The sequence below is a fragment of the Colius striatus genome, chromosome 2 (assembly GCF_028858725.1).
Source record: "Colius striatus isolate bColStr4 chromosome 2, bColStr4.1.hap1, whole genome shotgun sequence".
NCBI lineage: Eukaryota > Metazoa > Chordata > Aves > Coliiformes > Coliidae > Colius > Colius striatus.
Window position 1 is genome coordinate 86,465,127 of NC_084760.1, and position 15,072 is coordinate 86,480,198.

The window sequence follows — 15,072 nt, forward strand, 5'->3', positions numbered from 1 at the left end:
TAAAGGGACCACACAGAACTTGGTTCAATTAGTACTCCCGTGGGTATTAAAAGTAACTCAAATTAGGTAAATTTTATAAGACCACTAAATCCCTGAAAATCTGCATATTATCATCAGAAGGAATATAAATTTTATCAAAATACCAATGAGAAAAAAGGATCTTAAGGGCAATACATATTATTCATCACTTTAACTGATCATGAAGTTGATTTTATCAGAAAAAAACAGATTTGTTGGTTTTCCTTATTTCACAAACATGAAACAAACAAAAAATCTACACAACATACTGTGAAGTCCTGTCAGTTTACAACAGAGAATGAAGTCCCCCAAAAAGCTACAGTTTTGATAAAACACCAAGAATCACAACCAGTCCCCTCCAGAAGTGCACCTTCCTAACAAGCTTTAACCACATTCTTGTCATCACTAGCAGAATTCTAGACACACATGGAAAAGAAATACTGTCACTTTTTTTTAATGTTACCGAAGAACTAATCTGCATAAAACCATTATTAAGTTCTTACACAGATAATCAATGCACCATCACAGACCCACATGCATCCCTATCATACACAGCTCTTACTACATTCAGAAGTTGTTTCGATGAGCATTCTCAGGCTAAAGGGCTACATGCTCCCATATCTTGAAAACTGTAAATAAAGCACAGGCAGATCGCTATCACTTTGCTATCCCCACAGTTAATGGGTAACATTACACTAACCCACAATGCTGTATGGAAGTGCTTTTGTGAAGTATCCCAGGACCAGCATGCAATTTGAACAGTACATATAGGAGTATGTGGTCTGTGGAAGAAGATCACAATCAAGATCACAACCAAGCTACAAACATACCTATTTAAACTAAATTCTAGTCCTGTTTTGACACACATACCCAGGATTTCCACAACCATGCAATTGCAGGTTTAAATCTTAAGTGATGCAGACTTCCATGAGGGTTAGTGTCCTCTTATCTTCAGGATAGCAAGAGAGGAGGTACACCATCAGCCCAAGTTCTTGCACACTCAAAAGCAACTACTATCTATTTAGAAAAGAGAGCAACTTTAGCAACACACGACTTTGACACATATGTGACCTTCACAGAAGTACATTAATAAAAGCAGGACTCTCTAATACATACTTTCTGCAACACAAATGGTACAGAAGCTTGCTGCTTTTCTTGACAATTATCTTTTCAGGTTTCCTGAGTTATACAAATTCTGTCTCACTAACCGTTAACACAGTGGGCCAAATCAATGATTGATGTACAAAGGGTATAAATGTGTGGGTCTGTGTGTCCAGGTTTTAGTAGCACAGGGTTACAGGGGTGGCTTCTTCAAAAAAGAGCTGCTAGAAGCTTCCCCTGTAGCTGACAGGGCCAAGGCCAGTTGGCTCTGAGATGGACCCAACACCAAACAAGGCTGAGTGAATTAGCTATGGAATTTGATGGGAGTTAACACCTCTATGAATTATGTATTAGAGAAAGGGAAGAAGTTAATGAACAGTTGCTAAACTGTAACAGCAGAAGGGAGTGAAACTGTGAGAAAAGCATCTCCACAGACACAAGGTCAGTGGAGAAAGAGGGAGAGGAGGTGGCCAGGTACTGGAGGAGAGATTCCTCTCTGACCTGTGGTGAAGAGCATAGTGAGGCCCTGCCCTTGCAGCCATGGAGGCCACAGTGGAGCAGAGATCCACTCACAGCCTGTGGAGGACTCCACACTCTAGTGGGTGGATGCCCAAAGGAGGCTGTGACTCTGTGGGAAGCCTGCACTAGAGCATGTTCCTGGCAGAACCTGGGAACCCATGGAGAAAGGATAACACAACAGACCAGGTTTGCTGGCAGCGCTTGACCCCATCTGGGACCCATGCTGGCACAGTTCGTTCCTGAAGGACTGTCTGCCCTGTGGATGAGACCCACACTGGGGCAGTTTGTGAAGAACTGTAGCCCATGGGAATGATGCACACTGGGAAAGTTCATGGATGACTATGACCCATAGGAGGGACCCCACACTGTATTAGGGGAAGTGTGACAAGGCCTCCCCCTGAGCAGCAGCAAAGGCCATCTGTGATGAACCATAACCTCCATTCCCCATCCCTCTGTACCATGCAGGGGGAGGAGGTAGAAACTTGGGAAGAAGTGAGGAGTGCAGGTGTGTTTTAAGATTCAGGTTTTATTTTTTATTTCCCCACTCTGATTTGATTGTTCATTAATAAATCAAACCAATTCTCCCCAAGTTGAGTCTGTTTTGCCCGTGACAGTAATTGGAGAGTAATCTCCCTGTCCTTATCTCGACTCACGAGCCCTTTGTTGTACTTCTCTTCTCCCTGTACACTTTAGGAGGCAGAGTGATAGAACAGCTTTGCTGGGCACCTGGCACATAGCCATATAAAAAATACTTTTTTAAAATCTGTTTAGTGTAAGTAGGCCAAACTCAGCCCTGCTGGTGCATTCAACTAATTTACAAAGGGCAACCCTTACTAATTAGTCACAACCTAGTACAAATGTTCCCTGTAACTTATTATTAGCAAAGCCTCCACTGTTTTATTTCATACCGCTGCTACAGTACTGGTGAACTCAGTACATACTTAAAATTGGGTCACGTGTACTTGTGAAAGCAGCACAATCTATCCCTTTTGGGAAATAACCATGGTGCCCTTTATCACACACTCTCAATCAATACAAGAAAAGGTGAAAGCAATAAAACTGACAAGGAAATCCGAGCAATGCAGGCCAATCCTCTGGGGGACTGTTATTGCTTGTGTGCCTTCTTGTGCACCTCCTCGCTGAAACTCAAAACTCCTTCACAGGATACAAACTACGTAGTAGCAACTAAAACATCAGTGTGTTATTGACTTTATTCTCTCCTTAAATCCAAAACACAGCACTGTACCAGCTACTAAGATGAAAACCAACTCTACTCCAGGCAAAATCAGGAAATTTGGCTCTAAAGCCTCTGCAACCCTTTCAACACTTGCCTGCTTCATCCCTCTCATCAAAAGCTCATGTGAACAGTCACCTAGAACAGAAAATGGACCTGACAAAATACATTGATCTGTTTCAACTTAGATTAGCTTCTTGATTTGGTTCTCACTTGCCACAGGGCTACAAGAGTGCTTACTGCCAGCACAAAAGAGGGAGTAATAATGAACAAGCTGGACAGTTAAGTACAAGGGAAGGCAACAATGCTGCAGCCAGCTTAAAGCAACTGACTGTAGGTGCACATGTACAGCTAACACAGCTGCCATTCACATTAGCTGCAGTGCAGGCAGCAGGTCGATGGAAGCCGTTACTCCACTCTACTCAGCACTTGAGAGCTTCCACCTGAAATAGTATCTGGTTTTGCCACACACTCCCATGCTCATACACTCCAACTCTCACCCCACATCAAATAGAGGAAAACTTGAAAGAGTCCAGCAGACTGCCAACAAAACCATGCAGTCATGTGACACTAAGAAAGTCTGAGGGAACTACAATTCTTCAGCCTGGACAAGAGAAGGCTAATCAGGGTGCTGCGTGCAGTCTTACACCAGTTAAAAAGTGTACCAAGACTGCTGGACCAGTGCCTTCTCATCAGTGTGCAGCAAGACATGAGGCAACAGCCAAAACATGCAACACAGAAAATCCCAACTGGATATAAGGAGGAAAAAAAGAAGTTCCAAAGCAACAATGCTCAGACAAGATGGTGGAATCACTCTCTTTGGAAATCTTTAAAACCAGCCCTGACCAGCCCATCCTAACTTTGGAGATAGTTCTGTTCACAGGAGGGAGCAGGACTAGGTAACATCCAGCAGTCCTTACCACTCTGAATTTTTAACCACCATGTTACACAATCCATAGTATCATGCAACACATAGCAGGGGCCTACAACTTCCAGAGTCATTAAAACTGGACTTTTCCAGAACAGTCCCATTATTCATACACGTTTCATATACTGTAAATTATTTTTGTAACTTAAGAAGTATTCAAAACCACTGTAAATCCTGGGGTTTAGATTCCCTCCAATTATATTCCAGCTTGCCACTAAATAATTCTTTTCCTTTCCCAAAGTCATTTGTAATTTCATTCAACCTTAATATATAACTTCACATACAAAGCAGCAGAATATTGCTTTCACATTTTGTAAAAAGCCTAAGATAGTCAGTGCCTAGTTTAGAAAAGCAACATTTGGAGCAGCAGAGGTGTGATACAATCCACAACAAAACATGGTAAGCCACAAGTAAATAAATTTATTTGCAAAACCCTTATAAAATTCTACAGATGCCTAACTTCCACGTAACTATATGCAATCAGTTCTTGACAAGCAGCATGCTGGCTCATGACTTCTGGAAGTGAACACTGACCCTTGGAGATCAATACTTTAAAGCAAGGAAATTACTGCTATAGTTAGTTTATAGTGGGAGATAACAAAACCTGCTTACAGTAACTTATGTAGCACCTGAGGCAATGATTGTTCAACTTATGAGCTACTCCCACAGGCTCGGCAACACTGTACACATCCAGGCAGCAGGAACTCTGACAACACCTCTGACATGATTTACAGTGGATCTGAGCCATCAAATCTTCTGTATTATTCTGTTGCTCTAAGGCACTCTCCAAAATTTTAAACTACAATCCCAACATAAATAGTAACTTCACTATGGCATCATAGAATCTCAAGGTCTGGAAGTGACCTCAAAAGATCATCTAGTCCAACCCCCCTGCCAGAGCAGGACCACCTAGAGTAGGTCACACAGCAACTCATCCAGGTGGGTTTTGAATGTCTCCAGAGAAGGAGACTCCACAACCCACCTGGGCAGCCTGTTCCAGTGCTCAATCACTCTCACATCAAAGAAATTCTTCCCTGTATTTCTTTAGAACCTCTTATGTTCCAGTTTGTACCCCTTGCCTCTTGTCCTGTCATTGCACATCACTGAGAACAGCCTGACTACAGCCTTCTGACACCCGTCCTTTATGTATTTGTAAGCATTAATGAGATCACCCCTCAGTCTCCTCCAAGTTGAAGAGCCTCAGCCCCCTCAGCCTTTCATAAGGGAGATGCTCCTCTCCATCATCTTTGTGGCCCTGCACTGAACTCTCTTCAGCAACTCCCTGTCCTTCTTGAACTGGGAGACTCAAAACTGAACACAATATTCCAGATGTGGTCTCATGAGAGCAGAGTAGAAGGAGAGGAGACTCTCTCCTGACCTGCTAACCACAGTCCCTATAATACACCCCAGAATGCCCCTGGCCTGCTTGGCCATGAGGACACATTGCTGGTTCATGGTCATCCTGCTGCCCACCAGGTCCCTTTCTCCTACACTACTCTCTAACAGTTCATTCCCCAGCCTGTACTGGTACATGGGGTGATTCATTCCCAGATGCAAGACTCTACACTTGTCCTTGTTGAATTTCATTAGATTTCTCCCCATCCAATCCTCCAGCCTGTCCAGGTCTCATTGAGCAGCAGCACAGCCTTCTGGTGTGTCAGCCCCTCCCCCCAGTTCAGTATCATCAGCAAACTTGCTCACAGTGCCCTCTGTTCCCTCATCAAGGTCATTAATGGATTGAACAGTACTGAAGAAATACAGTCACTAAACAACAATCATCACAATGGAAACAGATGAAGAACAGCACTAGAGTGAACTGAGCATGCTCCATCAAACTTAGGGCATTTTTATCCCTCATATCCTTTTTGTGAATACAAGATAGCTGACTGCAGAGGCAAAATGCCCAGAGTTTAAGTCCATCATCCCTCACACAAATTTCCACCATCACTCCTGTTAACTTTCATCATGCCAATATTTTGCTCAGTGTGCTTCTAAACTAGGAAAAAAAGATTAAAAGACAAAGCCGTTTTACTACAAAGTAACACACATCGCTTCAACAGCACGCACTTCAGGTTGCTAAGGTGCAGTAACTACTATCTGTCTTACAGTGCCAGTTCTCCCAGGTTCAAAACAGGCAGCAGTGGATTCACTAAGGGAAACTTACCCACAGGAACCACCAGACCTCACCTGCACATGAGTGTAAAAACTCAAATTCTTGTAACTATTTTATTCTTCAATACCAAGTGAGTTGTACTTTTAAACAATCAAGTATCCTGCAAACTGGAGAATTTTGGATTCTTTTAACTAACCAAGTACATGTTTTACGATCCACTTAAAGAGCTGCTCACCACATCAAGTCCTTTATTTTCGTGAAACTGATTTTAACACAGATGGAACACAAAACAACCAATATTAAGAGGTATTTACACTTCCTCCTTCCCATTACTGTTTAAAAAAAAGCATCAGAATAACGACAGATTATTCAATGGGAAAGAAGTAAATATTGAAAAAAATATATTAAAAATTAAAATCTGACTCTCAATTTTACTCAGGCAAAAAGACAGAAGGTGTAATTATCATAGAATCATATAATGTTAGGGGTTAGAAGAGAACTTTAGAGGTCATCTAGTCTGACCCCCCTGCAGAAGCAGGTTCACCTAGATCAGGTCGCATAGGAATGTGTCCAGGCAGGTCCTGAAGACCAACAAGGAAGGAGACTTCACGTCCACCCTGGGCAGCCTGTGCCAGGGCTCTCTCACTCTCACAGTAAAATAGTTTTTCCTTATGTTTAAATGGAACTCTGTGTGTTCCAGCTTCATCCCATTATCCCTTGTCCTGTTGCTAGATACCATCGAAAAAAGAGATGCTTCAACCTCCTGACACCCACCACTTATATATTTGTAAGTATTAATGAGATCCTCCCTCAGTCTCCTCCAGACTAAACAGCCCCAGTTCCCACAGCCTTTCCTCATAAGGAAGATGCTCCAGTCCCCTGGTGGCCCTGTGCTGGACTCTCTCTTGCTGGACTCCCTCTTCTGGGGAATCAGCCAGTCCTCCCAGTTTGGTGTCATCAGCCAACTTGCTGAGGGTACACTCTGTCCCCTCATCCAGGTCATTGATGAAGATGTTGAACAAGACTGGACTGAAATCAATCCCTGTGGATCTCCACTCACCACAGGCCTCCAACTTGATTCTGAGCCATTGATCACCACCCTCTGGGCTCTGTCATTCAGCAAGCTCTCGATCCACGTCACTGTTGACACATCCAAGCCAAACTGCCTGAGCTTCTGATGAGGATGTTACGGGAGACAAAAGCCTTGCTGAAGTCAAGGTAGACGACATCCACTGCTCTCCCCTCATCTAACCAGCCGGTTATGCACTCACAGAAGGCTATCAGGTTCGTCAAACACGATTTCCCCTTGGTGAATCCATGCTGACTCCCCCTGATAACCATCTTTCCTTCATATGTTTAGTGATAACATTCAGGATGAGTTGTTCCATCACCTTTCCAGGGATGGAGGTAAGGCTGACCTCCTGGGTCATTCTTCTTGCCCTTTTTGAAGACTGGAGTGACACTGGCCTTTCTCCAGTCCTCAGACACATTGCCCGTCCTCCGTGATTGTTCAAAAATGATGGAGAGAGGCTCCCTCAGCACGCTAGGATGCATCCCATCTGGACCCATTGACCTATCAGCCTTAAGCTTGGTCAACAATTCTTTAACCTATTCCTCTTCCACCCAGGGCAACTCCTCTGCTGTCCACATCATCCTACTATCCTTACTGGACTGAGCTCCCTGAGGGCCGGCCTTGGCTGTAAAGACTGAAGCAAAGAAGGCATTCAGTACTTTGGCCTTCTCTGCATCCTCAGTCACCAGGGCACCCTCTGTGTTTAGCAGCGGGCCCACATTCCCCCTCATCATCCTTCTGCTGCCGATGTACTTGAAAAATGCCTTATTACTGTCCTTAACTTCCCTGGCTAAATGTAATTCTAGAAGGGCTCTAGACTTCCTAGTTGCACCTCTGCATGCTCTGGCAATGTTCCTATACTCTTCCCATATTATCATAGCTGTCAATTCAGGACAACAGGAGTAACAAAGCAATATTAATTTTTAAAATGTACTTTGTAAAACACGAGGATTTAACTACTTACATGTAAACCACACTGTGCTTCTACTCCACAATAAATAACTCTTCCTTACGAATATTTTCGCTTCCAGAGTAATCAACAAAAAGCAACTACTATGCTGGTGCAAATTAGGAATTGTGTTCTGAAAAAGGGCTAATAAAGTAAAAAATTTAGTATTCTTATACCTAATAAGGTAATGAAATATAAAAGTGTAAACTTTCTGTATATGAAAGTGTGTTTTCATTCCAAGATTCTAAATTTGAGTAGTAATTTTAAGATGAACTTATAATGTTTTAAATTAACAGTCAAACTGAATTCAATCACCAGTATTTCAAAACCATCTGTACGCAAAAGAATACGAAATCTGTAAAATTTAAATACTCAGAAGAATGATTTAAATCCTCCCTCAAAAAAACTACTCAAAAAATAGGAACTATTTGGGAGTTAGAGAACTAGCAACAAGAAAAAAAACACAGAAGTGCTACCTGTCATGACTTGCTAGGCACAACATTATGCATTTTCATGGCTTCTAAGATCTGGCAGGACAGGAACACTGACAAGGACAAGCAGAGTCTTCACACAATTGTGAAGTACGAGCTCCACGAACAGAGGCCAAATAAAAACCACACACTAAAGCATAAACAGCAATGGGCTGTCCAACTCTTAAATTTTATTTCCCTTTAGTATACCATCAAAATAAAAAAATATTCGGGATCTGAGTTTGGCAAATGTGGTAACGTACCAAACTTCCAAAACCACAGAGATATTTTAACATATTTAGAAAAAAAAAAGGGGGGGGGGAATGTGCAGTTCAACTGTTAACAGTGTGTGTGACAGTAAAAGTTAATCCAGCTAGTCAAGCACATCCAGTACATGGGTGAACCCCCAGAACAACCGTTTCAAAATCTGGTTTCCCTCAGACACATGTTCAGCATTCTAATTTATTCAACACAATTTTTTCCTACTGTATCCAGACCTGTTCTTGGCAACACCAAAATCTTGACAAGACTTTTATCTGGAAATGGATTTTTAAAACCACATATGGAAAATACAGAGTAACTGGCAGCCTGGAGGACACAATGCTTACCTACCTCATCCCCATGGGATTCACCAGGTTCAACACTCAGATCTGTCCATTTCCCCAAGAGTGACTAGCATCACTATGCTATGGCTTGTTTTGGACTGTGTTTTCTAAGCTGCTCCAACCATACATAAGTCTTCATGAATCTCAATATTCATAGAAGATTTCAAAAGGTCCTGGGTTTCATCCGAAAAGAGGGAAAGGCAGAAGTGTAATCTCAGTATTTCCTTAGGATAGAGATATTTAGCTGCCCAGCAGAAGTTAGATGGTCTTAAGCACTTCTGGAAACTACTGTATGCAATAACGTGTGCCTGGGAATGTTCCTATGTGACCTGATCTAGGTGAACCTGCTTCTGCAGGGGTGTTGGACTAGATGATCTCTAAATCTCCCTTCCAACCCCTACCATTCTATGATTCTATTCTATGATTCTATTAGTTTATGTTACTTGTGCAATACATTCTTCATGTGTTTTGACCTTGTTTCTACCAGAGAGTATCCACATATCGTACTTCTCATTCTGTACATATAATTTTAAAAGATCTCAAAAAACCACTTCCTTATGAACTGATCATTTTTCAATGAATGTATAAACCAGCACTCAACTAGTAGCTTTTGGTTACCACTCTAATCCGTAGTAGTTTAAGAAAAAAACAAAACATAATATACTGGTTTCCTTGCCACAGGCATGATTCATGCAAGCTAGTATCAGCTAACAACTGCCAATAATTAAAGCTGAACAGAGATTTACACTCCATTCAGCTATCATGTTTGGGAAATCAACTGAAATTTGAATACGATGGACAGATGTGTAACTAATTGTTGACTTAACCCCAGCTGGCAACTAAGCATCACACAGCTGCTCACTCCCCACAGGTGGGATGGGGGAGAGAATCAGAAAAGTGTGAGAAAATTTATGGGTTGAAATAAAGACTATTTAATAGGTAAACCAAAAGCTACACATGCAAGCAAAGTAAAAATAGTTCATTGAGCACTTCCTATGGGCTGGCAGGTATTCAGTCATCTCCAGAACAGGAGGGCTCTATCACGTGTAATGGTTACTTGGGAAGACAAACAACATCACTTTGAATGTCCCCCTATTTCCTCCTTCTTCCCCCAGCTTTATATGCTGAGCGTGATGCCGTATGGTCTGGGATCTCTCTTTGGCCAGCTGAAGTCTGCTGTCCTGGCTATGTCCCCACCCAACAACTTGTGCACCCCCAGCCCACTCACTGGTAGAGCTGGGCGAGAAGCAGAAGAGGCCTTGACACTGTGTAAGCAGTGCTCAACAGTAACGAAAACATCCCTGTATTATCAACACTGCTTTCAGCACAAATCAAAAACATAACCTGTACCAGATACTGCAAAAAAAGTTAATTCCACCCTAGTCAAAGCCAGCACACTAATTCATCAATGTAGTCCATAATGATGCCTCCAAAGTAAGACTGAAAATCTTCCATGCTGACAATCCTGTCCTTGTTGAAGTTAATGCCTTGCTGAAGCCAGTGGAGATTTTGTCACCTGTTTCAGTGAGAACAAGATCTTTTCTGTAGTTTGATATATCTCAGTAAATTCAAGCTTCAACACCAGATCTTGACATTCCACGCCCAGATCAAGTTCACAGTAAAACTACTTCAAGTTCCACTTGAGACAATGCATAAGATCAGGCTTTACAAAAATGATCAGTCTCTTGCAATGAAGCCGAAACTTTTCCATGGACTCCCCTCCCTCCACTTCACCACCCTTCATACCCTCAATGAAAGAAAGGTGGTTGTATTGAATTTTGACAGTGATTCACCCACTTTCTTTCTTTTCCTTTTGGTAAGCGTTCTCTTACTCATAGTAACAAAGGAAGTAGCTCTAGAGTATTTATTTAAAACACAGGTAAGAAACCGAATATTTAAAGCAGTAACAGAACTTGATAGTCTATTTGTGTTATTTAATCATGTTAATTTTGTCTAAAAGCTCAGCAATTCTCAAAGCAAAAATAATACAGATACAGTAGTTACGTTTTCAACAATGAAAGCAAAGGCAGATGAGTATTTGAAAATAAAGTTACACATATTCATTTAATATTATGATCTTGAAAAACCATCACTTCACATTGGTGTTTATGCATTTACATTGATGCAACAAAGGCTTTACCCATACTGCTTATTCTAACTTTCAAGCTAGAACAGTTGCAGGTCCCAATGAACATCAGAATGGTTTATTAACATTGCCACTTTTGCTCTACTGTAAGAAAGCAAAATACGCTTTTGTCGACAATCCTCACGTCTACACTGGACCAGGTACGTCACCACAAAACACCTTTGAAGCACAGATGTACCTTACTTCAGTAGAGCTACTGGAAGAAATTTTGCTAACTCTTTGAACAGAATGAACTGCATTATCAAAGAGGATCTTGCATCTGGACTGTATCTGTTACTTAGATCGGGATGACACGCTAGTGCTCTCTCATTGCTACATCCGCGCTTTGAAAAAGCACCAGCTATTAGACTTATCACAAGCCTAATGCAGTATGAAAAGACATGATCCTGCACCATTAAAGCCACATTATAAAATGTAACGGCAGTTACACAGTTGCAATTTTTCTGGAAATTATGTGGAAGCATACCAGCAAAACTCTGAAAATATAGCTAGAGAGCAATTAATTCCAACCCAGTCATGCCCACAAAGCTTTTCGACTCCAGATTATAGACATCACTGTTGCAAAACTTCACGGATACAGAGTGCTTGGAGGAAACTGGAAATGCAATTTATCCCAGTAGGAATTTGGAGGGGGGGGGGGGGGGGGGGTGTCTCAGTACAATTAAACTAAATACATAAACTCTACTGGAAATGGATACATGGAAGGACAGGAAAATTGCAGATCTGTAAGGTGATGTAAATATTTAGCTGCAGTAAACTCGTCTCTGTCAAGGGCACAACTACGTAGCACTAACCTCACCTAACACATACACTGACAGTATTATCAACACAAGACTACAGGTATAACACAAGTCAAGTGCTCAAAGGATGAACAATATAAGAACACATTTAAAATACATGCTTATCATACTAGTGAATAAGCCAAGGTGCATTAATGAAAACACAGCTGGGCTACTGTAACACCAGGATGAGAGCTTCCACACTCCTCCCTCAACGTACCCAAGTTATGTGAAATACGAAGTACTACTATTAAGTTCAGACTCAGTCACAGACATACTGAATCTCTTCTTTTTAGATGTGTATTTACACACTATCCAATAAAGACCTCAACTCAAGATGTGAATACATTTTGCTTTAATGAAAGCAGCTCACAGAGTAGACAGTATAGACAGTCATTTCACAAGTATGATGCCGTGAGAGAATACAAACTGGTAATTTTTATCCCATTCTTCATTATTTTGAAAAATTAATGAAAAAATCCACAACCTGACAGATCTTAGTGCTTAAAAGAGAAATTTTATTGACTAAAAATTCACTACCACTAAAAGAAATGTATTATCTTGATCTCAAGATTACTGTTAATATGCAAAGCAAACATCTCAAGAAAGTCAACTTCATGTAATACTATTTCCCAAGTATGTGTATGTTACACTCTGCATACTTAAACAATTTAAGTTTTAGCAGGTGTATTGTATAGAAAGCTAAAATTTTAACACAGTCGTCCCCATGAAAGCCTTCAGAAACAATAACTTCTATCCAGACAACTTCTTTAGTATATAGCAAAAAAACGGCATGTTATTTCATAAAAAATGACATTCAACACCCTTCAACACCAATAGGCAAAGAATTAAGCCCAAATTTTTAAAAATCTCCCACTTCCTCCAGGAATGAACAAGAGTCAAAAGGAAGCCCTCCTCTGATCTGTCAAAAAGCATAATCTGAGGAACTAAACAAGCATTCCACACTCCTTAATGTGCACAGCATGAGCTGGTCTGGCAGCCTACTTACTCTTCCTGAATACAGATATTGTTGGTATCAAACTTAAGCCGCGTGAGCACTGATCAGGTTACACAGAACGTTTAAGGTTTTTATTTAAAAATAGCCAATTTTCAACACTCCCCCTAAAAAACAGAACCAGAACAAAATTTTAACAGTATGGAAGTGAAGCTGACAAAGTGGAGTAATTCGGGAAAAAAAAAACACTGCTTCCTGTGAAACATAAAGGAGGAATAAAAACTTGAAAAGATGCTAGTCCCTCTCTCAGAAAAAAAATTACCAAGGCAGCAAGAGCAACAAAATGAGTTATCTACGCACTCAGCACAAAGTTACCTGCCCTTGTATTTTTGCATGCACTTTTAAAGGTACTGAAGGCTCTTGAATTAGTATTACTTTGTTTGATATGCCATATTACAGCAGTTGTTAGAAATGGATTTTTAAATTATGGGTTTTTTTGTCGTCATTCAACATAAGACAATGTTCTTTCACATCTTTTTTATTCCAACACTCTGAAAGCACCTCACATCAAGAAACGTGTCTTTTAGCGATATGAAAACAAGCTCCGAAGCGATGTTTACAGGCTTTAAGCTGTGAGTACAGGCCTCTAAACCAAGGCAGTTCAATATCTCATAGGGCCATGACCCAGACTACTCAGGACACAACGGAAACCTGAAAACAAAATGACAGGGCTCTTCCCAAAAAAGAGAAAATATGTACCCTTATGCCCACAAATATGTACGCTCTTTGCTTCACTGCACACACAGCGCCAAGAGTCCTTTCACCCCTCCCCCCAAAGCACGCACTGAATAAGCCCCTCATAGATATTTGTTAAAGGGAAGGGGACACAAGCATCTTCCGCGATTTCGGGGAGAGGAGGCCCGACAAAGCAACGCTTCAAAGACAGAAAGAGAACCGGACCGCGCGGGGCGCACTGGCAACGCCCCACTCGGCGCGGCAACAGCAGAAAGGGCCTTAAAATGGCGTCCATGGGGGAGGAGAGTCGGAGTGAAACTGCGCAACAAACGCTGGCAGGAAGCCAGACAGCGCCATCTTCACCGCGCTCTCCCACTCCTCCTCGCAGCCGGAGTCGCGCCGCAGCGCTAGCCGCCAAGCTCGGGCACGGCCGGGGGATCTCTCCCCTCTCCTTCCGCCTCTTTTACTCCGTTCTGCCGAGCCCCGAGGAGGAAAGTAGCGGAGTGGGGGGAGCGCAGAATCGGGAAGAAGCAAAGGCCTCCATACCTCTTTCATTCCCCCAACGATTATTTAGTAACAATTCTAAATAAATACAAACTTCTCCGCTTGCACATCGTTTAATGTAGCCACGTTTTTAACGTGACTACATCTGCTTTCTGCCATAATCTAAGTGAATTTTGCAGTCACTATCAAGAATGAATTATAACAACTGCTGAACATACCCCCCCCCCCAAAAAAAAAAAAGGTGTGGATTTTAAAAAAATCTCTCCACAACCAACTACGGTTTCAAGCCACAAGTAAAAACGATTTACAAAATATTGGTTCCTTTACGAAAAATGATTCCAGCAGCACACAAAGGATCAAATTCACATCCCACTCTACAGCAAAGCGAAACAGGGTACTCCAAAAAGAGATGGTTTATTGTTATATTTTAAAAAGAAACATCAGTGTTAAAATAGTCTTCTCTCCAGAGGAAATTAGAGAGAAAAAGAAAAATCACACACCAAAAAAAAAAAAAAAAAAATCCAACAACCCACAGCAGAAAACTTGGTCCCGAAAACGAGAAAAAAACGCATTAGCCCAAACCTACCGCCCCAGCATTTCGCGCACCCACAAAAAGCAGCACCGTTCCATTCCTTGGTTAAAAGCAGGCGGCAAGGAGCAATTCAGAGGAAATTGCAAATACAACACCAAACAAATCAAATCAAATCTAATGGCGACACCGAAAACGAGGAAACAAGTGAAAAATAAATCCCCAGAAGGCGCAAATCTGAGACACAAGCTCAAAGAAATGGCAAGGTTAGGGTGGTGGTGAGTGGACGGGGGAAATGGAAAAATCAAGCCAGGAGTGAAAAAGGAAAAAACAACAGAAAAATCTTTCCCAGCTCCACAGCCAGGAGAGAGACGAAGTGTCTCCATTTTCCCGAGGAGGAAGAAGAAAGAGTGTT

The 15,072-nt window shown here is 41.7% G+C and overlaps 1 protein-coding gene across 5 annotated transcripts in view; it reads right to left on the reverse strand.

The window, feature by feature from the left end:
- Positions 1 to 15,072, reverse strand: part of BICRAL (BICRA like chromatin remodeling complex associated protein) — a 49,520-nt gene that overhangs the window by 22,902 nt on the left and 11,546 nt on the right. The window lies entirely within an intron of this gene.